Raw genomic sequence first — 24,804 nt, 5'->3', positions numbered from 1 at the left:
TCCCATTCACCCATTTCAACTACCCCTCAACTCCCTTCCCCTCTGGTAACCATTAATCTGTCCTATATCTGTAAGTTTGTTTTTCTGTTCTTTTGTTTGTTGGTTGGTTTGGTTTTGGGTTTTTTTTTTAGATTCCACATATGAGTGAAATCATATGGTATTTTTCCTCCATCTGACTTAGCATAATTATCTAAAGGTCCATTCATGTTGTCATACTTGTTTTTATCTTTGTGCATTTTCTTTAGTTTTTATCTTCAGACGCATTTTTCAAGAAATGTTTCAAACATATTGGATGAAATTGATTTATAAAGGACATTTGTAAATTAGGGCTTTCTTATAGTTCTTAAGTTCTGTTTGAATTATTTTACCAATATGTCTCTTTCCCCCAAATTTAACTAAGTTCTACAGAGAAAGCGTTCTTAGACTTATTCCTTTTTTGGTTACCACATGGTATTTTTTGTAATGATTTATATAGAGTGGTTGGTATTTAATGATTAGTATTTACTGAATTTAATAATAATGGAAATGGGGAAATATGCTGGAAAACATCACTGAGTTGTAACTGATTATGAACTCAACTGTTTTTCCAGTTCCCATTTTGACAAGAAAGGCTTGGTCAGACAACAGCTGGATGCTTTTGATGAGTTTATTCAGATGTCTATTCAAAGAATTGTGGAAGATGCTCCACCTATAGACCTATAAGCAGAAACAGCATGCTAGTAGAGAAGTTGAAGAACCAGTAAAATGGTTATTCTAATAAAGTAACATAAATAAGAGTATTGATTTGAAATTTCAGTCCTTAACTCACCTGGCCTAACAGTTAAAAAAAAAAAAAAGAAGAGGGTCTGTAGGTGTTTTTAGTAGTGTTCTTCTAGTATCATCAATCAGGTCCTGATTTATTCTTACTAATGAAGAGATGCATTTTTGTAAGTAATGTAAAACCCTAATCCTTATTCAGATAGTAAATATTTAATAGCCAGTAAGACAGAACTCAGAGATATGATAGACTACTAAGAGAAGCAAGCCAGAAATAGTTATATTGCTTCGGAAAAAACCTCACTTTTTTTCTTTTACAATGTAAGGAACCATAAAAGAAAAAGTATGTGAAGGACTTTTTCCCTTGATTATTTGTTGCATGAAATACATTATCATAACAATAGAAGATATAATAAAGGAAAACCATCAATCATATTAGCTGTTTTAATTTTTCTAAGTTCATTGTAGTCTCTGTTTTCACATACATTTTTTTTAGCATTGTTAAAATCATAGCAAGGCTATAACTTTATTTAACTTATTTTTTATATAACTTTATTTATTTTTGGCTGCATTGGGTCTTTGTTGCTGTGCGGGGGCTTTCTCTAGTTGCAGTCAGCAGGGGCAACTCTTCGTTACGGTGCACGGGCTTCTCATTCAGGTGGCTTCTCTTGTTGCAGAGCACAGGCTCTAGGCATGCGGGCTTCTGTAGTTGTGGCACGTGGGCTCAGTAGTTGTGGCTCACAGGCTCTAGAGCACAGGCTCAGTAGTTGTGGCACATGGGCTTCGTTGCTCCACAGCATGTGGGATCTTCCTGGACCAGGGATCAAACCCATGTCCCCTGCATTGGCAGGCAGATTCTTAACCACTGCACCAACAGGGAAGTCCCAAGGCTATAATTTTAGAATCTAGTTTTACATGAATAATAATGACTGACCCTAGTTTTTGAGTAGAGAGGCAGCATGATGGGCCTTGAGGGACAGGGAAAACTGAAAAACAAGGGGAAGTAGGGAGAGCCCCAGAAATAGAATTAGACAGAAAGAGAGAATATTACTTCCGGCCAGTTCAGTCCCTCTTTTCTGTAGCTTATCTTGTAAGGGCTGATGTATTATTCTCATTCTGGCTGGAGGTGCTGCACAGACTTCTGCTGTTAAGAACAAAAATAATTGGCACTTCTGGCACTGTGTTGGAAAATGGGCATAAAATGCCTTTTTTATACTTAGAGCATTTTCTCTTCATGGTCTTTGCAAAACAAGAGAGACAACAATATTATAATGTAGCATTTTCAAAGTGCCAGTGTCATAAGTACTTATGGAGGAAGAGATGTCTCAAGCTGGTATATCAGAGCCTACAGGAAGAGATGGGAGGGACTTTAACTCTGAAGGGCAGGGTAGGACTTGTCTTAGTAGAGAAAAGATACTTAATCATTTCAGCAAATAAATACTTGGTATATCAATATTTGGCTTGGGGATAGATTTTAGGGTCTATAACAGTATATGATTTTTGGTTTGATTTGTTTTTGATAGGTATTAGTAGAAGATAAGATGAAACCAGATTGTCACAGCCTTTGGATGTCATTGGATGTCAAGGGGAATTGTGGAAAGATTGTCAAAGAATGTGCATGAAGCATTATTTTAGAAAGGTTACTTTGGAGATCATGTTTACTTGGCGTGGAGAGGCAGGAGTCAGATTAAAATCTTGGTATAGCTTGCGTTTCAGATAATAATGTCCTATACTAGGGTGATAGTAGAAATGAGTAGTTGGATGGCTGGCTTCCATTTGACTCATTATCACCACCAGTTCTCTATGCTTTTTTCCTACTCCAGTTTGGGAAGCTTGGGTGTCAACAATTTACCTTTAATGGTCTGCTTACTCTCATCTTCTCCTCCTCTGAGAATTGATCTAGAGAGAAATACACTATCCATTTATAATTGGAAAGTTTTCGTGGGTCTTGTTTTATTGGGCAGCAAATAGATATGTTACTGAAAACTTTTTTTTTCTGCTAAGGGCTGAGCTATAGTCAGCCAGGGCTAGAAGTATTCAGTCCTTTATGTAGAGTAGTAATTAGGATTTTCTGTATGTTTAATTGAAGAGTTAGGTTTAGTTTTTCTATGTTCTATTGATGAGATTAGAGTATAGTTCTAATTGTCCAAATTTATCTTTTCTTTTTTTCCTGGTAACTGTACTTCTGACCTGAATGAAGGAGAGGGCACATGAAACGGCTGTGTAGATCATTAGTGCAAATCCATTTTAATTGTTTCATATAAATTCAGAGCGTATGATACGTGTATAGTCTTACTTACTTGCGATATATTAACTCTTGATAAATGTTGCTTTTTGTCTTACACCTTAAGAAAGTGATGAAGTATAAAACTTTATGTCTGTGGAATATGGCTGTTGACTTTGGAGAGTACCCATATTAAAGTGGATTGATTTAGTCGGTTTATAGAGTTTTTTCTACTCAAAATGTTAATGGTGGTTTAAATGGAATCATCAAAAGTTTTATGGAAAAAAATTATTCATCCTCTTCATGTTTTTTGGTTTCATTTTAGCCAAGATATTTGCTGAAGTTTGAACAGCTTTACCTCTCCAAGCCCGTAAGAGATGGTGCTGCTTCACCAGTGTTGCCACGTGAAGCCAGATTAAGAAATCTCACGTAAGAAAGAGTTATTCCAGCAGCTGATATTGAAATACAGTTTAGAAAATGCAGTTTTAACCAGTTGAGGGTTTTAACAATTACCTTACTATTAACTTGTGATCTGCTTTTATTTTCTGCTCCACTTTATAACAGAAACAGTCATTAAAGAAGGTGAAGAACAACTTCAGATGCAGCATCAGAAAACCTTTATTGGTAAAGTTCCAGTTATGTTGCATTCAATTTACTGTCTACTAAATGGCTTAGCAGATCATGATCTTTGTGAGTTACATGGATGCCTCTTGGATCCTGATGGCTACTTCATTATTAATGGATCAGAAAAGGTATAGTAGCGTTATTTTTATAAATTTATTTTATTTGTTTATTATTTTTGGCTGTGTTGGGTCTTCGTTGCTGTGCACAGGCTTTCTCTAGGTGCGGCGAGCGGGGGCTACTCTTCGTTGCGGTGCGCGGGCTTCTCATTGCAGTGGCTTCTCTTATTGCGGAGCACAGGCTCTGAAGTGCACGGGCTTCAGTAGATGTGGCGTGTGGGCTCATTAGTTGTGGCTCGTGGGCTCTAGAGCGCAGGGTCAGTAGTTGTGGCGCACGGGCTTAGTTGCTCCGCGGCATGTGGGATCTTCCCGGGCCAGGGCTCGATCCCATGTCCCCTGCATTGGCAGGTGGATTCTTAACCACTGCACCACCAGGAAAGCCCTAGTAGCATTATTTTTTTTAAATTACACAATTATCATTAAGATTTAAATTATGAAAGTTGAAATTAAAAAGTAAGCTTTTCTATAGAATAATCTGAAAGTGGTAGTTGAATTATTTAGGGGGGTGACAGCTGAATTTATATAAACCAAAGTTTTATTTAGCTGTATATAATACGCACTAGAAATCTGGTCAGTTGTTCAAACTTGTATGTTTCTGTGGAGTATTTAAGCAAAATGGAGTTTGTAAAGTTCAAGAATTGATGTTTCAGTGAGCCTGTATGATGAGATTAAATTAAGATGCAGATTTCACGCTTCTTTCTACTTCAAGGACCTTGTGGGTTTTATGGCTGTAACTTTTATTGTCCATGTAGGTTCTGATTGGTCAAGAGAAAATGGCAACAAACACAACCTTTGTGTTTGCCAAAAAGGATTCTAAATATGCCTACACAGGAGAGTGTAGATCATGTCTGGAGAATTCTTTTGACCCACTATCTGGGTTAGCATGCTGGCAAGAGGAGGACAGGTATGGACTATTACATGATATTGTTTGGGTTTATTCCTGTTGGTCTAGTTTTGTAAGTTACCAGACTGCATGTTTAGTCAAAAAGTTTTTCTGGAGCATATTATCAGTGTTATATGCTAGGTATTTTATTATTTACTTACTACTGTGTAATAAATCACTCCAGTAGCAACATTTATCATCTTACAGTTTCTGGATGTGGCTTAATTGGGTCCTTTAGCTAAGTATCTCTCACAAGGCTTCAGTCAAGTTATTTGTCTGGGCTGCAGTCATCATCTTAAGGCTCGTTTGCATGGTTGTTGGCAGGAATCAGTTCCTTGCCGCTTGGCTCCCCTCCATACAGCAACTGATAACATGGCAGCTCACTTTGGCAGAGAGAGTAATTAAGAAAATTTGTAGAGCATAAGGGCAGGATGGTAGTCACCTTTTTTTTGTTTTTCTTTTTTTTGGCTGCGCCTCGAGACTTGCAGGGTCTTAGTTCCCCAACCAAGGATTGAACCCAGGCCCTGGCAGTGAAAGCGCCGAGTCCTAACCACTGCATTGCCAGGGAATTCCTAGAAATCACCATCTTTTTATACCTTAATCTTGGAAGCAACATCCTATCATTTTTACCAAGTTCTATTTATTAGATGCAAGTCAGCACATCCAGTCCATACTCAAGGGAGGGGATTATACAAGGCAGTAATAGTAGGCAGGGATCATCGAGCACTATCTTAGTAGCTGCCTACCCTAGGCATGTTGCTTATAATAATGTAATATAATAACAGCTAGCATTTCTTGAATATCTGCTATGTGCCAATTATGTTACTCAGTTTGCTTGATTTAATCTTTACAACTGTATTGGAAATTTGTTGTAATCAACTCTTATTTAATTTCATGTACATTTTTTATTAAATTGTTTTGAATAAGGCACATGTGCACATTAAAATAGTTCAAAAAATTACAAAAAAGGGTACACCATAAAAAGTAGTCTTCCTTTGATCCCCAGATTTCTTCCCCAGCGGTAGCTGTTTGTTTATTTATGGCTGCGTTGGGTCTTCATTGCTGTGCGCAGGGTTTCTCTAGTTGCGGTGAACTGGGGCTACTCTTGGCTGCAATGCGTGGGCCTCTCATTGCTGTGGCTTCTTTTGTTGCAGAGCACAGGCTTCTAGGTGCGCAGGCTTAAGTAGTTGTGGCTTGCGGGCTTTAGACCACAGGCTCAGTAGCTGTGGCTCATGGGCTTAGTTGCTTCGCAGCATGTGGGATCTTCCCAGACCAGGGCTCGAAGCCATGTCCCCTGCATTGGCAGGCAGATTCTTAACCACTGCGCCACCAAGGAAGTCCTGTGGTAGCTGTTTTTGATAATTTCTCATGAATCCATCCAGAAATAGTCTTAACACAAAATTATAAATGGGAGCATAACATATGCACTGTTTGAAGGTTGCTGGTATCCTTTAAAAATATATTTAGATCAGCAATTGATCATTGTTTTTGAGCTGTGATATTCCATGTGTAGATGTAGCATAATTTTTTGAACCATTTCTTTTTTGATGGACATTTAGGTTTCCAGTCTTGTGCTCTTACAAACAGTTCTGCAGAGTCTAATATCACTTTTATAAGTTTTATAAAGAAGGAGTCTTGAACATCAGAGATGTTTAAGTGCCTGAAGTTAAAATCCCGTGTAGAATAGGTGTTTTAAAGAATTAAAATGGTTTTTACTTGTGAATGGGGGTAGAACGGGGCCCAAGCACAAGGGTTTGGAAAAGATCCCCAGGTGACTGTGATGTGCATTTTTTGTTGATAAGCATTGGCCTGGATTATGGAGGGCAAAAGTAAGAACCCAGTATGTTAGACAGATTATCATGGCAGCTATGGGCAAAATGAATTAATTAGTGGCAGAGAAAGGAAAATTATCCAGATATAGTGATAAATTTGATATAATATGAGAATGAGTCGATTAAGATTGTATGGTTCTTACTCTGAGGTCCTAGATAAAATAGAGAACTCCCAAGAATTGGTTTTTAGAGTGAACCTAGTGAGTTCATTTTTAGACAAAAGATTTTGGGTGGTGCATGATGTAGGCATTCTGCTTTAATGTTTTGCTTATTCAGAAAATTTTTTTTGATGAAACAAATAATAGACTGAATGGAATAATTGGTATCTAAGTCGAAAGAATGAAATAGCAATCGGAGACATGAGGGTTGACGGTACAGGAAAAAGATCAAGATGAAGATTTGCATATCCTTTATGTCAAGTTGTTACTGAACATCCGTGAGATGGGATAAGGTTTCTAAGGAAGGAGGCCTGAAGTAGGAGGAGGAAGACAACAGAAACTTTTATTAGATGGACCATGATAATGTAGGGTTATGAGGCCAAGAGAAGATAGAATTTGATATTGAAGGAAAGAAATTTGATTAAAACTGAGAAACCAGGTGTTGTGTAATGCAGTGTAAGCTAGTAACTTTTATTTCATTTCTGTCTGTGTTGCAATTAAAGGGGGAAAATTGGAAAAGAGACGCTTATATGAGAGAGGCTGTTTGTTAATTTTGAAACATTGTTCGTATGTGGAGATACCTCACAGACCAACTAAGAGTTAATATTTATTTTTCATTTTGTGCTTAGCTTTTCCCACATTTGTCTATCCATATTCTCTCTTATTTTGCCCTCATTTCTTTCTTTCTTCCAAAGTTTTTAATTTTTTTGGTTGGGGGAAAGGACTTGGGGGTCTGTGTTTTGCAGCCAAAGGTCATTTCCAAATCCAGCCTTGGGGAATTCTAGAGGATCTTGGCAGACAGAGAGAGTAGATAATGCAAGTTCTCTCAGTCTGTGACCAGTCTGTCCATCAAATGAGTAAACCTGTTCCATTGGTTTGAAAAGCAGCCATAGGACGTTCCTTAAAATATGAGAGGCATGCTTCTTTTGAAATACATATAATGAACATGTATATGGAATGGTTCTTATGATGTTTATATATGGCTACGATCTCTGTGTCCTCATATTCTAATGATGTTTTTTTTCCTAGGGTGCAAAAAGAGTGCTATTGGTCAGCACATTGTGGCAACCCTACCATATATTAACCCAGACATTTTCATCATTAATTTTTTTAGAGCGTTAGATTTTGTGTCTGACAGAGATATTTCAGAGCATATTATTTATGATTTTGAAGATCCAGAGATGATGGAAATGGTATTGCACAAGCAAAATGTATTCATAGTATTTTCATGAGATTTAAAGTTATTGACTGTTGCTAATCCTAAAACACAGTACAAAGCTGCTCTGAAGATCATTTTAGCTGTCGCAAACCCCATGCTGTTTACTGTGTAGTGCAAGCCTTCAGCCCTGCCTTGCCTTCTCTCCTGACAATTCTCTGTAAAATAGCCATGAAACCTAGAGGCAGCCAGAGTTCATTGACATCAACAAGAAGAAAGAGTAGTAAGGAAAACCATAAAAGCATACTAGTCTGGCGCTATTTAGTATAAAGGGAAAAAGAGTAGTTGATACCTTTTTTTTTTTAAACCTTTTACTTTGAAATCATTTCTAATTTGTAGGAAAGTTGCAGATAACCCTCCTATACTCTGCACCCAGAATCACCAGTTGTTACCTTTGCCTCATTTACTTTAGGATTCTATTATCTATATATACGTTTTATTTTTTTCTGGACCGCTTGAGAGTAAGTTTCAGGCATTCATGCCCCTTTAATCCTAAATACTTCAGTGTATATTTCCTAAGAACCAGGACATTCACTTACCCAATTGTAGTATAATTATCCAAATCAGGACATTTAACTTTGGTACGACACTGTTAGCTTTGCCATCTTATTCAGGTTTTTGCCAGTTGTGCTGATCATGTCCTTAATGGCATTTTTTTTTCTGGTTCAGAAATCTAGTCCACGATCATGTATTGCATGTTGTTTTTATGTCTCTTTAGTCTCTTTTTATCTTCCCTTGTCTTTATTTATTTATTTATTTTTGGCTGCTTTGGGTCTTTGTTGCTGCACGCGGGCTTTCTCTAGTTGCAGCGAGTGGGGGCTACTCTTCGTTACGGTGCATGGGCTTCTTGTTGCGATGGCTTCTCTTGTTGCAGAGCACGGGCTCTAGGGGCGTGAGCTTCAGTAGTTGTGGCATGCAGCCTCAGTAGTTGTGGCTCGCGGGCTCTAGAGTGCAGGCTCAGTAGTTGTGGTGCACGGGCTTAGTTGCTCCGCGGCATGTGGAATCTTCCCAGACCAGGGCTCAAACCCGTGTCCCCTGCATTGGCAGGCAGATTCTTAACCACTGCGCCACCAGGTAAGTCCCTATCTTCCCTTGTATTTATCCTCAGTGTTTCAGAACACTGAAATTTTTGAAAAGGATAGGCCATTTATTTTGTAGAATATCCTCAATTTGGGCTTTTCCGTATTTCCTTATGATTAGATTCAATTTATGCATTTTTTGGCAGGACAAATACAGAGATCATATTGTGTACTTCCCAGGGCATTACATCAGGAGTCACAGGGTGTCATTTTGTCCCATTATTGGTAATATTAACTTCACAGTGGCATCTGTTAGATTCTTCCACTGTGAAGTTACTATTTTTGTGGAAAGGTTTGTTGAGTCTAGATAAATATGCATTTCCTTATCAATTTTTTCCATTGATGATCCTTGTCTCAGGAGTAATTGATATTCTTAAAGTTGTCCTGAATTGTCCAGAGTCTTTAAGACTACAGAGAAGTAAGGTAATGTAGACCAAACACTAGTCACAGAGTTAGAAAGTGGAGTATATTTTAGTTATTAGAGTATTTATTGATATGGTTACATGACCCAAATGGATTCTTTAAATCCCACAGAGAATGAAACAAACAAATAAAATTCCCCACCCTTGTGGAACTAACATCCTAGTGCTTGGAGATAGACCATAAACAAAACATTTACGTGGTATGTTAGAACTATATGTCATGTATTTGCCATCCCTGCTATAAGGGTCAGTTAAGTTACGGGGGTGAATAAGATTATCCAGGGCAGGATGGAGAAAGGAGGGATGGGGACAGTTGAACACTGAGTGGATTATATGTAAAAATATGACTTTGCTTCATTCTAGTATTTGCCAAAAACACGATAGTGTGAGTAACAGAAATGCCCAAACTTTAAAGATTTGCTATTGTTTTCTAGGTATTTAAACTGCCTGACTTTTGCATCTACTCTTTCTCACCTGTGTTGTTTAAATCCTTCCATTGGTAGAGATGGCAAGCTAGCAAAACCAAGACAGTTGCATAATACATTGTGGGGAATGGTGTGTCCTGCTGAGACTCCAGAGGTAATGCATTAGAATTTATGTTCAGGATAAAAAGTCTGACAGTAATTATGTAGGGTATAATTATTTTTAGAAGCAAATTTTTATTTAATTGTGTAGTGTAGTTTAGAACTAAGATATTATTTATAATTTTGTTCTTAGGAAGTAAGAGTACATCCTGAGGTCAAATTGAAGGAAAAATATTTTTGGAAAAGAATTTCGATAGGCATGTTAAATCAGTATGAGTAATACGTACTTTATTTATTCCAAGGGCCATGCTGTAGGACTTGTGAAGAATTTAGCTCTGATGGCTTATATTTCAGTTGGATCTCAACCATCTCCAATTCTGGTATTTTTAGAAGAATGGAGTATGGAAGTTTAGAAGAAATTTCTCCTGCAGCTGTTGCTGAGTGTGTATAGATGCAAAAAACTATTGTTAATCTTTAGTTATAGCTTATTATAGGGTTACTAAGTACAGAATGCTTTTGGTGTTGCATTTTAGTGCAACCAATATTTTTGTTAATGGCTGCTGGGTTGGAATACATAAAGATCCTGAACAACTTATGAACACTCTATGGAAATTGTGGCATCAGGTAGACATCACTGTGTCTGAAATAAGAGTCTTTAATTAACTAAGACCATGTGATCTGTGAGATTTCCAAATGAGGTATAAGACTAGTGAAAGTTATCTTTGCATTGGTATCTTTCTTGAACTGGTTTCCTTTTAATTGTAAAGTATATTGTCAAAATTATCGTTGATGTTTTGAGCTAAATTTAATTATAAGGTATTCCTTGCTTTAATGCCTTAGATATATACATCTATATGCATTGAGAATCTTTTTGTAAAGCTGACAACAGTACTTTTTTTTTTTTTTTTTGCCGTACACGGGCCTCTCACTGCTGTGGCCTCTCCCGTTGCAGAGCACAGGCTCCAGACGGGCAGGCTTAGCGGCCATGGCTCACGGGCCCAGCCGCTCTGTGGCATGTGGGATCTTCCCGGACCCGGGCACGAACCCGTGTCCCCTGCATCGGCAGGCGGACTCTCAACCACTGCGCCACCAGGGAAGCCCCTGACAACAGTACTTTTAAAAAGGGAATGAGCATCTCTGATTTCTCCTTTGTCTGATTCCAGAGATTCATTCATGAAATGTGATACACCTCTATTAGATCTTCTTATGTTTAGAGGCTGTTGAAGGACTCTGGGATTAGGACGAATTTTTTTTAATCATTAAAATAGAGTATGAGTTCTAATACTCCCTGAAAATAGGGCTTTTGCTTTTAGTGTACTGTATTGAGGGATAGGGCTCAGGCTTTTGATTCTCTCAGATATACACCTTGGGGTCTGTCTAGGTGAAAGTAGGTTTGGAGAGAAACTGTAACACACTTCACCCAGAGCTGGCCTCCTGTCTACGTAGCAAAGCAGAGAATCGAGGTTTGGCTGCTCCAAAGCAGGCAGACCCTGGGTTTTGACTCGGGTGTATTCCTACCTTGAAGTCAGGAACAGCATGCTTCACCTGAGGGCAGGCAGGGCTAAGAGAAAGCCTAAGAACCAACACTGGCTGTGTTTTTTATGATTGAGAACTCATTGTTAATGCCATGTGTTTCTGCTGAGAGCTGCCTTCAGCTTTTCTGTGTTCTCTAGGGTAAAATTGAGTTCTTTATGCTGTTTTAGGCCTCTTTGCCTTTCCATGGGCCCATTCCCTCAACCTGGAATGCCCTGTCACCCATGCCTCCTCAAAAATGGGTAATAGGGAAAAGGGTGCTTATTACTTTTTTCAGGTAAATCTCACTTATTCTGCAAAACTTATATTAACTCTCATCTCCTTCAGGATACCTTACCTGACCCCTCAATTTGATTTAGACCAGAGGTTGGCAAACATTTTCTGTGAAGGGTCAGATATTAAATATTTTAGTCTTTGTTTACCTTACCTGTTGTGTGTTGAACTCTGTTGTGTAGTGAAAAGCAGCCATAGACAATACGTAAACCAATAAAACTTTATTTACAAAAGCAGATGGCAGATGAGGGCAGATTTGGCCTGCAGGCTGTTCGCTGAGCCCCTGATTTAGATCTATCCTTGTGACTATATATGGCATATTTTCCTTAAATAACTTCTGACAGAATGTGTATACCAGATAGTAACTGTTGATTTATATGCCTGCCTCACTCACTACACTATTCAGTTTTCAGAGGCAGGGAACATGTCTTAATATGACTTTGTATTTTCAGCTCTGAGAATGGTGCCTGACATGCAGTGTCTGACACTGAGTGTGTGTTTGTTGAACCTATAAGTGGATCCTGTGTCCTTGGACTAGGCTCTTTAATCTTCTGTTGGGGAGTGTTGTTGGGATTTTATCAGTGGGAAAATTGTATTTTTCAGGAGTCTAGTAGTTTTCTTTTACTTCATATTTTCTGATAACCAGAGGTCCTCATTTTGCCTGTTTCTGGTAGGGTTTCCTGTCGGTAGTCCTCTCTAGACCTACTAAAGAACCCCTGTTTCCTTTGGAACACAAGATACTGTTTGGCCTTTGAGGAGACACAGCTCAGTTTATGTCTTCCTGTTAAGACAATAGAGCTATATTCTATTAGCTATATTGTAATATAATATTCTATATTCTATTAGGAATTCTCTAAGGATTGAAGGCAAGCATTTGAAAATGTCACTCATGCTGTTTTTGCTCACAAACAGTGTTTCATCTTAGATTGTTTTCTAAGGACAGGAAGTGGGCTAAGAATGTGGGGCATTTTCTGTTTCTTGACTTCTGACTCTTTGGGAGAACTTGATGTTTCTGATCAACCTTTTATGATTTACTGTTGTTTTTAAACTGAGTAATAAGCCAAAGCTTTTCCTTTCTTAAATAAACCTGATCTTTTTAAAAATAAAAGTGTCCAGATGTGATTTTACTTTTTTAAAGTACTTTTGTGGAGAAATACCAATCTATTTTTCCATTTCCCAACTAACTGGCAATTCACTTCTTAGTTGACTTCCACGATTATACATTAGATATAGATAATTCACTGGAAATTCTTAATTTACTTTTTGACTTATACCTTTATATATAGGCACCTCAAAACCTGAAATGCTTTTAATAATTATTATGTCCTATATTGCATATTTTCCCAAAATATTTTTGATATTTTCACGGAATATATTTTCTAGTGCTATCCAGTAGAAATATAATGTGAATTACATATGCAGTTAAAAATTTTCTAGACACCATATTAAGATAAAAAGGAAATAGATGGGACTTCCCTTGTGGTGCAGTTGTTAAGAATCCGCCTGCCAATGCAGGGGACACAGGTTCAATCCCTGGCCCAGGAAGATCCCACATGCCGCAGAGCAACTAAGCCCATGAGCCACAACTACTGAGCCTGCGCTCTAGAGCCCATGTGACACAACTGTTGAAGCCCGTGTGCCTAGAGCCTGTGCTCTGCAACAAGAGAAGCCACTGCAGTGGTAAGCCCTTGTACCACAACTAGAGAAAGCCTGCACGCAGCAACGAAAACCCAATGCAGCCAAAAATAAATAAATAAATTTATATTTAAAAAAAGGAAATAGATGAAAGTAATTTTAATAATATTTTTATTTGACCTGATACATCCAAAATGTTATTTCAACATATAATCAACGTAAAAATTATTAATGAGAATTTTATATTTTTGTGTGTGTGAGATATTGTCTTTGAAGTCCAGTGTGTAGTTTATACTAACAACATATCTCATTTCAGAATGGCCATATTTCAGGTGCTCAGTGGTGACATGTGGCTAGTTACTGCTGTATTAGACAGCTAGGCTAGAAGCCATTTGTCTGATAGGCAATTGTGAGAAGTCAGGCTTATAACTGGGAAAGCCTGATCAAGGCAGAGTGATATAGGACTGGATACTGAAAGGTTACAGAGTGAAGTATGTATAATTATCAGAGAGGCAAAATAAGAAATTATCAGATACAATTGACCCTTAAACAACACAGGTTTGAACTGCATAGTTCCACTTATATGTGGATTATTTTCAATAAACATTTTGGAAAATTATTTGGAGATTTGCAACAATTTGAAAAATTCACAGACTAACCATGTAGCCTAGAAATATTGAAAAAAATAATAAAAAGATATGTCATGAATGTATAAAATATGTATAGATACTAGTCTATTTGATCATTTTCTACCATAAAATATACACAAATCTATTAACAAGAGTTAAAATTTATCAAAACTTGTGCAAAGACTTATAGATAGTACATGGCCCTTTTGCAGTTGAGAGAAATATAAACAAGCATAAATATGCAGTATTGAATCATAAACTGCATAAAATTAACTATAGTGCATATTGTACTATTATAATAGTTAACCTCCTTTTAATATTGTGGTGAGCTCAAGTTTTGTGGGTATCCACTTAAAATGCCATGTGACACTAATCGTCTCCACGTGAGCACTTCATCTTTCCACTAAACTGCTTATCACAGTAAAAAGTGATGTCTTACAGTTCTTGCATATTTTTCTTCGTGTTTAGTGCAATACTGTAAACCTTGAATAACCCCATGGGACTCATTAGAAGTGCCACTAGTGTTGCTGGAAGTGCTCCCAGGAAGCAGAGAAAAGTCTTGACATTTCAAAAAAAAGCTGAATTGCTTGATGTATACTGTAGACTGAGATCTGTAGCTGCGGTTGCCAGACATTTCAGGATAAATGAATCCAGCATAAAGACCATTGTAAAAAAAAAAACAAAAGAAAAGAAAAGGAAATATGTGAAAGCATCACTACACCTATGCCAGTATACATGAAAATGTACTTTTTGTGAAATAACTTTTTATTTTATATTGAAAACATAGCTTTTTTGTAGGTATAGGATTGCTATAAGAAAGGCATACCTACTAATATGATTTGAGAAAAAGCAGTCATTATATGATGACTTCAAGCAAAAGGAAGGTGAAGGATCTAAAGCTGGAGAATTTAATGCCAGCAAAGGTTGGTTTGATAATTTTAGAAAGAGTTTTGGCTTTAAAAAAAATGTCAAGATAACAGGAGGATGACCAAGAGAGAGCAGACCAGTTCCCAGGCACAATTAAAAAAATCATTGAGGAGAAACAATAGCAGGCTGAACAGGTTTTTAATGTAGAAAAGAGTGCCCTATTCTGGAAAAAAAAAATGCCACAAAGGACATTTACTAGTAAGGAAGGGAAGCGAATACTAGGATTTAAGACAGAAAGGGATAGGCTAACTCTCCTGTTTTGCACAAATGCAGCGGGGTTTAGGATCTATAAAGCTGCTAACCCCCGAGCTTTGAGGGGAAAGATAAACAGCAGATGCCAGTCTTTTGGTTGTACTACAGCAAGGAAGCCTGGACATTGAGAACCCTTTTTCTAGATTGGTTCCGTCCATGCTTTGTCCTTGAAGTCAGGAATTACATTGCCAGTAAAGGCCTGCCTTTTAAAATTTATTTGATTTGGACAATACTTCCCTGGCCACCCAGAAACCCATGAGTTCAACACTGAAGGCACTGAAGTGGTCTTCTTGCCTCCAAACACATCTAATTCATTCTGTAGATCAGGGGATCTTAGGGACCTTGATGGCTCATTACACATGGTACTCCATGGAAAAAATTGTCAGTGCTATGGTAGAGAAAGATCATGGAAGTCTGGAAGGATTATACCACTGAAGATGCTGTGTTATTATAGGAAAAGCTGTGAAGACCATCAAGCCCCAAACAATAAATTCCTGCTGGAGAACACTGTCCAGATGTGCGCGACTTCACAGGATTTAGGACAGAACCAATCAAGGAAATCATGAAAGAGATTGCAGATATGGCAAAAAAGGTTGGCGGTGAAGGGTTTCAAGATAGGGATCTTAGAGAAATTCAAGAGCTAATAGACAGGACTTCCCTGGTGGTCCAGTGGTAAAGAATCCGCCTTACAATGCAGGGTTCAATCCCTGGTCAGGGAACTAAGATCCCACATGCAGCGGGGCAACTAAGCCCGCGTGCCACAACTAATGAGGTCACGTGCCTCAGCTAGAGCCCGCGTGCCACGAACTACAGAGCCCATGCACTCTGGAACCCCCGTGACACAACTACAGAGCCCACGTGCCCTGGAGCCTGTGCGCCACAACTAGAGAAGAGAAAACCCGCACACCACAACTAGAGAGAAGCCCACACACCACAACAAAGAGCCCACGCGCCGCAATAAAGAGCCGGCATGCCGCAACTAAGACCCAGTGCGGCCAAAAATAAATAAAATAAATAAATAATAAATAAATCTTAAAAAAAAAAAAGAGCTAATAGACACCATACCAGAGGATTTAACAAGAGATGACTTGGACAGGAGTGCTTCTGAACCAGTGCCAGACAATGAGGAAAAAGACATGGGAGAAGTAGTGCCAGAAAACAACTTGACATTAGACACTCTGGCAGAAGGGTTCTGATAATTAAAAACTGCTTTTGACTTCTTTTACAACATGGACCATTCTATGATACTGGTGCTGAAACTAAAGCACACAGTGGCCGAAGGATTAATACTTTATAGAAACATTTTTAGAAAAATATAAAAGCAAAAAAGTCAGATAGAAATGAGGATGTAAGGACTTCCCTGGTGGCACAGTGGTTTAGAATCCAGCTGCCAATGCAGGGGACACGGGTTTCAGCCCTGGTCTGGGAAGATCCCACATGCCGCGGAGCAACTAAGCCTGTGTGCCACAACTACTGAGCCTGTGCTCTAGAGCCTGCAAGCCACAACTACTAAGCCCACGTGCCACAACTACTGAAGCCCATGCACCTGGATCTCGTGCTCCGCAACAAGAGAAGCCACTACAATGAGAAGCCCATGCACCGCAACAGAGTAGCCCCTGCTCGCCGCAACTAGAGAAAGCCTGCGCACAGCAACGAAGACCCAATGCAGCCAAAAATAAACAAAATAAATAAATAAATAAATAGCTCCTCTATACTACATTAAAAAAAAAGAAATTAGGATGTATTTTTATCAAGTTACACCCTGTGTGTGTACCTCTCCTGCCTCCCCTCCAACCTCCTCCACCTCTTCCACACCTGAGACAGCAAGACCAACCCTTCCTCTTTCTCTTCCTCCTCAGCCTACTCAATGTGAATCAAGACTACTAGGATGGGGCTTCCCTGGTGGCGCAGTGGTTGAGAGTCTGCCTGCCGATGCAGGGGACGTGGGTTCGTGCCCCGGTCTGGGAAGATCCCACATGCTGCGGAGCGGCTGGGCCCGTGAGCCATGCCCGCTGAGCCTGCGTGTCCGGAGCCTGTGCTCCGCAACGGGAGAGACCACAGCAGTGAGAGGCCCATGTACTGCAAAAAAAAAAAAAAAAAAGCAAAAAGACTACTAGGATGAAGACCTTTGTGATGATCCACTTCTACTTAATGAATAGTAGACAGTCATCATGTGCTACAGTTAATAAACTTATTTGTTATGTATGTGTGTGTCTTTCTATGAAAATCTAATAACTACTGCAAAAACCACTGTGTCATCACCACCATCATCATCATTGCCTAAATATCATCATGTAGAACATCATGTTCAAGACTTGTATTGAAGTGGCTAGCCTACCTTATATGGGAATAAGGTGATACTTAATATAAAATTAATAATGTATTAGTTTTCCTACTGTTCTATAACTTTGCTTTCAAAGTTATATACATTACCATACAGTATGCCTCTGTCTTCCCTCCTAATTGGAGAAACTGCATATCACGATGTCACCATAGGTAAGTGGATTTTTAAAAATGTAAGTGTTTCCAACACTGTATTATGAATATGACTGTATGCCATAACATTTTTATAAGGATTTATTCACTGTATAAGCTAAGCTACTGTGAAGCAATTGTATCAATTACACTAAGCTTACCATGAAGTAATCATATTGCTGCTTCTGTATTATTATATATGTATATAAATATCTGTATATAAATATGAATTTGTTTTTACACATTATCTTTTCATTTGTGATGTCTAGAGTTAGTAATTCACATAGTATCTACAGTGTTTCATATCATATACAATAATATGGATGTTAGGTACTGACAGATAATCTCATAAACAGATGACATTAACTTGTATTGATATAGTCTCTAGTTTATTGTAAGAGTACAATAATATTATATATAGTATCATGTATTTTGTATAACGGTACTATTATCATATAGTAGTACTATTGTATAATAGTGTATGTGTAGCATATAATATTGATACAAGTAACATAAAATATGTGTTAATTGACTGTATTATCGGTAAGGTGGTCAGCAGTAGGCTATTGGTTGTTAAGGTGCGGGGGAGTCAAAAATTATATATGGATGTTTGACTGCACTGGTGTTGGCACCCCTAACCCCCATGTTGTTCGAGGGCCACCTGTACAAGCATCCTTGAAAAGATAGCCTGGATCAAAGGCAGTCATTGCCTCTGCTTACAACATGTGCAAAACCATGAGAGATCCATGGAGAATTGTCTCCCAACATTTAGTAGACATTTGTAACAAGTAATATGCATAAACTGAAAGAAAAATATTTTACTTTAAACAACTGCAGTCACTTGGTGATGGAATGTATATACCTATGGGGCACTGCACAACTCCTCAAACCTTGGAATCAGATTGGACACCACTACCCCATTCCCTGTTCCACATTGATTTTCTTAGAGGACTTGCTTTTTATCACAACAACCACCAAAAACCTAGATTCAGAAATATCTCATATTATCAAGGAAAGTAGTGCTATCTCATGTTGAAACTGAACTACCTCAAGCTAGTAGTTTATGTGGTATATATCAGATGTTGAGGATTACTGTGTTTTTCTCAAAAATCTGACACGTCCCATGGTGCTCCTGTGAGCTCACTGAGGCTCTTTGGGCCAACTTGGGAACTATAGCCCTAAGCAGTGGTGGAAGAAGCACTGATTCTGAATGACCTCACAGAGTAGCGCTGTTTCGGTAGCCTAGACTAAATGGTTGTTATTATACCAGAGAGAAATAAACTTCTATCCTCTTCCAGTCAGATCTGTGGATGTTTTTGTTGTAGTAGCATAGTCTCTATCCTAACTAGTACAATCTCCTAATAAATTCGGCTGCGTCTCATAATGTAGTATTTGATGACATGTTCTTGTATTGTGAAAACAGTATTCACTATGTGTTTCTTTTGTCTTTCCAACTTCAGTCATCACCTCAGTCCACATTTATTGAGCCCCTGCTATGCCCTGGCAGTGGGTTAAATCAAATCCAAGTCCACTTCTATGTTCCTCAGTCCCCTCAGCTGCAGGCCAGCTGCTCTTGAGCATTCAGCCACATCTAAGCAAGTCCTCTCCCCATTTAGCATATAGGGTCTGGAAGTTGCATTGATGCTTTACACCCAGGAGTAGCTGGTGTGCCTTTGTTGCTGACTGGGCTTGGACCTGGAACTCAGTAAGAAGAACTTGGGTGATTTGAACTGAAATGCATGCATCAGTCCTTTTTGGCCAGTCTGGTTAGGACTAAGAACCTTCAGGCAAAAAGCCAATCTGACACATCCAGCAAGACACAGAGAGTGTTCAGAAAGAAGCAGGCAGGCAGCAAGATAGAAGGTACTTGTTGTCACTGCCTACTACTGAGCTGGCTTAGACTACTGCTGGGGTAGTGAGCACTGTGTGTGTCTGTGCAAAAGGGAAGCAGGAAGGAGAACAGACTCTGGCCTGTCAGTGATTGAAGGAAGAGGAGAGACAAAGGATGGCTGGGCTGGCCTTGGGTACTGTTGGGAGAAGCAGACCCTGTGTCCATTCACTATTTTACAACCTGGGGCTCGCGCGCACACACACACACAGCAGCTAGGAATGGGCCCTGACACCTTCCAGTTCTTCAGCATGGAGAGAAGAGAATGCTGAAAGAGTTTCAGTCTTCCCACACCCAAAATGAGTGACATTTTAACGTACATTAATTGCTAGTAAACTTGACCCAATAAGAGTCCTAGAATTTGAACAATCCATGCCAACTTTCTTCTTGATGGCAGCACAGGGAAGAGGAGAAAGATGCTCTTAAAGCATATTCTGTGTAATACTCATGGACTTCTTACAGCAGGAAGAGTTTATTTACCTAAGGATCTCAGAAGGGTTGAAATAAAGCAAGATTTAGGTAAATTTTGAATAAATGAGAAAATTTGTCTTGATTTGAAACCAGGTTTCTGGTTTCAGAATCTATTATTATATGTTATTTTTAACATGTAGGTTTGCTTAAAGTATTTTATTGACAGAGAAATATAGATGCAGTAAAAAAAATCAAGCAGTACAACTCTTAGCCAATGAGATGGGTGAAAAAATGATACTTTGGTTTTATTTGCACTTCTTTAATGATGGATGAATTTGAACATGTCTTCCCATGTTTAAAAGCTTTTTCTGTGAACTGCCTAATCATAGCCTTCATCCATTTTGTTTCTTTTTCTGTTGGTATTTTTCTTATCGTTTTGTAAGAGTTCTTATGTGAAGAAAATTAGCATTTTGTCTGTCACAATTGTTTTAAGTATTTTTCTAGGGTCTTTTAGTGTATTAAAGGTATTTTTCCATGTACGAATTTTTAATCAGCTTGGTGTCTCATCCCAGGATCCCCATATATTCATGTCTGAGTGCTGGGAGCAACAACTAAAAGACCTTTCAGTTAAAGAACACTCACTCAATTAAAACAAAAACCTCTGTCAGACAGTGAGAGAATATAAGCAACACTATTTGTATTCATTTCCTGAGGCTGCTGTAAAAAATTACCATTACTGGGTAGATGAACACGACAGAAATTTATCGTGGCACAATTCTGGAGTCCAGAAATCAGAAATCAAGATGTCAGCAGGACTGTACTCTCACTGGAGGCCCTAGGGAACAATCCATTCCTGCCTCTTCCATCTTCTGATGTGCCTTAGCATTTCTGGGCTTGTGGCCTCATCATTCCAAATCTCTCTTCATGTTACCTTCTCCTCTGTATGTCTGGCTCTTCTCTGTGTATTTATCTTATAAGGATACAGATGGTTGCATTTAGGGCCCACTAGGATAAGCACCTCCTCTCAAGATTGGTAATTTAATCACATTGGCAAAGACCTTAACAGATTCCAGGGATTTGACGTGGATATCTTTTGGGGGCTATTTTTTGGCTTACTACGTGACTCTTAAATACCCTAATAACAGTAAAATTTAAAATGGGGAATGAGGTGCTCTCCCCCTGCTTTGCCCTGCACCTCAGTAGTGCAGGGGGACAGTGCAGGATGCTGGCAGCAGAGTCCAGGGACATAACATTGTAACTCAGCTGATTGAATCCTAAGGACCCAAGAGAAGGTCCCTGTGGGCATCCAGAATTATTTAAAATGAGGAGTGGGGAGAACTTTGCAGGGGGCTGGGATCCTGCATTAGCAGGAGAGGCAAGAACACCCCAAGACTTTACTATTTGAACAGTTTGTAACAAGACCAGTACACAAAACCTGTGGCTGGCTTGGAGGAGGTCCAGAAGAGGCTCCCTGCACCCCCTAGTTTGCAGCTGTTAATCCGACAGCTCAGCCTGTTCCAAGGGACTCAACTCCTGGCCTCTAGGGCTGCAGTGTGCTCTGCCTCTGGGAGAATAGCCAGCTTGGTGCTTGTCAAGGCTTCACTGCCCAACCCCAGGAAGCTTGGTCCTTCAGGCTGATTCTGGGTCTGGATGGTGTGTTCCAGGCCCAGCCTGGGCCAGTTTCAAAGGTCACCCCTGTGCCATCTCAAACCAGCTTGGGCTCTGGGAGATGTAAGATGGAAATGGCCAAAGATCCAGGGTGTACACCAGGCCAGAGGCAAAATGCTGGCAGTCTGTGGGCTTATGCAGTGGGAAAATACTCAGACATAGTGCAGTGGGGTCCTCCATACCCAGACCTTGCAGGCAGCACCAGCGTATCAAACAGTCTGAGAGCTACGGGCAGCTAGGGTATGCTGGTAGTGCTGGATGGGCTTGACATTGTTAAACACTTTATTTATTTGGTTGCACTGGGTCTTAGTTGCAGCTTGCGGGCTCCTTAGTTGTGGCTTGCAGCCTCCTTAGTTGTGGCTCACCGGCTCCTTAATTGAAGCACGTGGGCTTCTTAGTTGAAGCAGGCAGCCTCCTTAGTTGAGGCAGGCGGGCTCCTTAGTTGTGGCTGGCGGGCTCCTTGGTTGTGGCATGTGAACTCTTACTTGCGGCATGCATGTGGGATCTACTTTCCTGACCAGGGATCGAACCTTGGTCCCCTGCATTGGTAGTGCAGAGTCTTATCCACTGTGCCACCAGGGAAGTCCCTTTTGTTTTTCTTTTAAGAAAGTACAAGTACAAATTATGTTATTGTCTTTTTCCCTGCTGGCCTGCCTACTGATCTGTTGCTTGAGAGAATCCAGTGCATCTCCCACAAATACTCAAGTAGCTGGGGAGTGTCCTGGCACCCAACCTTCTGTTCTGCCCTGTTAGTGTGAAGCCCCTGCTCAGGCTGTCAAGGGGGAGGGACACAGGATGAAATCTGGCATCTCTGGAGCCTTGGGTTTAGCACTGAATTAGGAAAGACTGTTGCAGTGGAAAGCTTGGGATGGGGGTTCAAGGGCTAACTGCCAGGATTTGACTTTCGGTGATAAGATGTGGAGGTGGGTGAGTTTAGTGCAAAGAACTGGGTTTTACTTCCTGGGAGTCTGTTCATTCTGCTCTGGCTGAACCTAGGTGCTCTTTTTTTTTCTCCTATATGGTTGTTTGTTTTCGGCTTTAGCTTACTGCAGTATCAATTTCTGTCAGAGTTTGTTAAAAAGGCACTTTGAATAACCAAAGGCCAGGATGAAAGTAAAATAGGGAGACTTTAAAATGTTGTTTGTTTTTACATAACTTTAATTCCCACCCAGGGTTAAACAAAGTTCTGGTCAGTATAAAGAATGCCCATTGGCTTGGGCAAAGTTTTAGAGCTGGGGGAGAAGCAGTGATAGCCCTGGAGTTGGAGACCCACCCTGTGGTACTGGAGGTATTTGGTTGCACCTAAGGGCTCCAAAACACCAAGAAAAAAAAAAAAAAAAGAATTGTAACTTCTGTTATAAACTAGCTATATTCCTGAAAAGTTATATGAAAAATTTCTAAACCAATTCCTAGTCACAATGCAATAGGTAAGCTCTCCAAAGAAACTTCACCAGAAAGTTTCATAAAGCAAGGCCCTTGCAGGGCCAGGATTAGAGTGAGGCAAGTAAGTGGTGGCCAAAAAACTCAGCAATCAAGATGAATAATACGTTACTAATCTAACAAATCAGAATTAATGCAAAAAATTCATGATGAACAAATTATTAAAATTTTACATGAAGACAGGATCTTTGCATTTCTGAGGACAGGATCTTTTCCAGTCTGAGATTTCAAGCACCAGCAATTGCTTCAAGGGGGGGTAAGTCCACTTCTTCATGATGCAGGGATGGAGAGAAATTTGTAGGTAACAGGCCTCATATGCCCTTATTCACCACTTTGCTCAAAGTGACGCCATTTCTTTTGTCTGCACTATAGGTAAACACCTTAATCATGGCTTGTGTATTCAGTGACTGGGTGGGAGTGTTCACCACCTTTTCTTAAGATCTTTATCAGTGTTGCCTGGGTTAACTTGAAAGCTTCCCCGAGACACACTTTCAGCTGAAATCTAAAATGGCCCTCACAATTAGACATATGGGCTGGGCAACGGTGATGATGATCAGTGGCACCCTAGTAACCCCCAGAAATAGAATAGAATTGTTTTGTGAAACCTGCATGCACGACTACTATGTGATGAACAGTGCTGGGACCCAGGGGGGTTCAGAGGCAGAAAAGAAAATAGGTTAAATCCACTTTGACCGTATGTGGGAGCCTGGGTTGGCATTCTCAAGAGGTACCACTGGTACTTAATTTTTTCTTTGTTTCCTTTCGCCCAGTGGGTAGAAAGTCCCCTCCTTGGGCAGACACCAGTTGTGCAATGATGAATGAAAGGGTTGTGTGCTGGGTATTTTCCATTTTTTCCCACCAGATCCACTTTCTCAACAAGGATCCCTGGTGCTCTCTCTTTGAGTTGGGTTAGGAAAATGGGAGGCAACAGCAGAAGATAGAGGAGGGAGAAGAGAAGGGTTGGGGTATTTAGTGCCCTGGCTCCCTTCCAGCTGGGCTTCAGATTGGCTGCATTCCTCCACTGAAGGACCCAGCTGTTCAGTGCCTCTTCTCAGTTGTTGTCTCTGAGCTTTGTAACTACTCCCTCCCCCTGTCTCTTTAGACCTGGGGTAGGGGGTGTTCTAGCCCTGAGAGGTCTCAGCATTCCTCATTTGTTTCCTTAACCCTACCCACACCTTGTAAATAGCCTTATATTAAACCCTCTTCCTCCATGGACCTCTGTTGGTGTGGCATCTGTCTGTGGCAGGACCCTGACTGATGTCAGTCGTAGGTGCCTATCACCCAGCAAAGGTGGGGCACAGTCCCGGCCTCAGGACCCTTGACTCTGGCAGTTACCTTTCCCCTTAGAGAATAAAGCAGCCCTGCCTGGCATTTCCTGGCTATAGATCCTGTGCACAGTCAGGTGCACCTGTGAATGAGTGAGCTGCAGGAACTTTAAAGAATGGAGGATTCCCATTAGCATCATTTCTGCCCCTTTGGATTTAAAATATTCAAGAATGAGAAGCTTAGTTAGCTTAGATGCAAACTATTACATATAGAACAGATAAACAACAAGGTCCTACTGTACAGCACAGGGAACTATATTCAGTATCCTGAGGTAAATCATACTGGAAAAGAATATTTAAAAAAGTGTGTGTATGTGTGTGTGTGTGTGTGTGTATATGTAACTGAATCACTTTGCTGTACGGCAGAAATTAACAACATTGTAAATCAACTATACTTCAATTAAATAAAATAAAAAAAAACAATGAGTGGAAAGCCCCTAGTTAGCTCAAATAAATACAGCCCCAGCAATTATGTTACTATTAAGCTTTCTTCCTTGTTCCAAAGTACTGGGAA

At 39.7% G+C, this 24,804-nt stretch overlaps 2 protein-coding genes across 13 annotated transcripts in view; one reads left to right on the top strand and one right to left on the bottom strand.

The window, feature by feature from the left end:
- Positions 1-24,804, bottom strand: part of SPINK2 (serine peptidase inhibitor Kazal type 2) — a 208,017-nt gene that overhangs the window by 145,041 nt on the left and 38,172 nt on the right. The gene's annotated exons all lie outside the window — the stretch shown is intronic.
- The window catches only part of LOC101286016 (RE1-silencing transcription factor), a 167,613-nt gene continuing 146,401 nt past the window's right edge, over positions 3,593-24,804 (top strand). Inside the window, exons 1-3 of one of the 12 annotated variants that reach the window (XR_007477138.1) lie at positions 3,698-3,732; positions 9,814-9,889; positions 15,538-22,870. The gene's annotated coding sequence lies outside the window, so the exon portion shown is untranslated. The other 11 variants (XR_007477130.1, XR_007477129.1, XR_007477137.1 and 8 more) reach the window with 11 other exon arrangements.

This window comes from Orcinus orca, chromosome 4 (genome assembly GCF_937001465.1).
Source record: "Orcinus orca chromosome 4, mOrcOrc1.1, whole genome shotgun sequence".
Classification (NCBI taxonomy): Eukaryota; Metazoa; Chordata; class Mammalia; order Artiodactyla; family Delphinidae; genus Orcinus; species Orcinus orca.
This window is presented reverse-complemented; position numbering and strand designations above follow the sequence as displayed.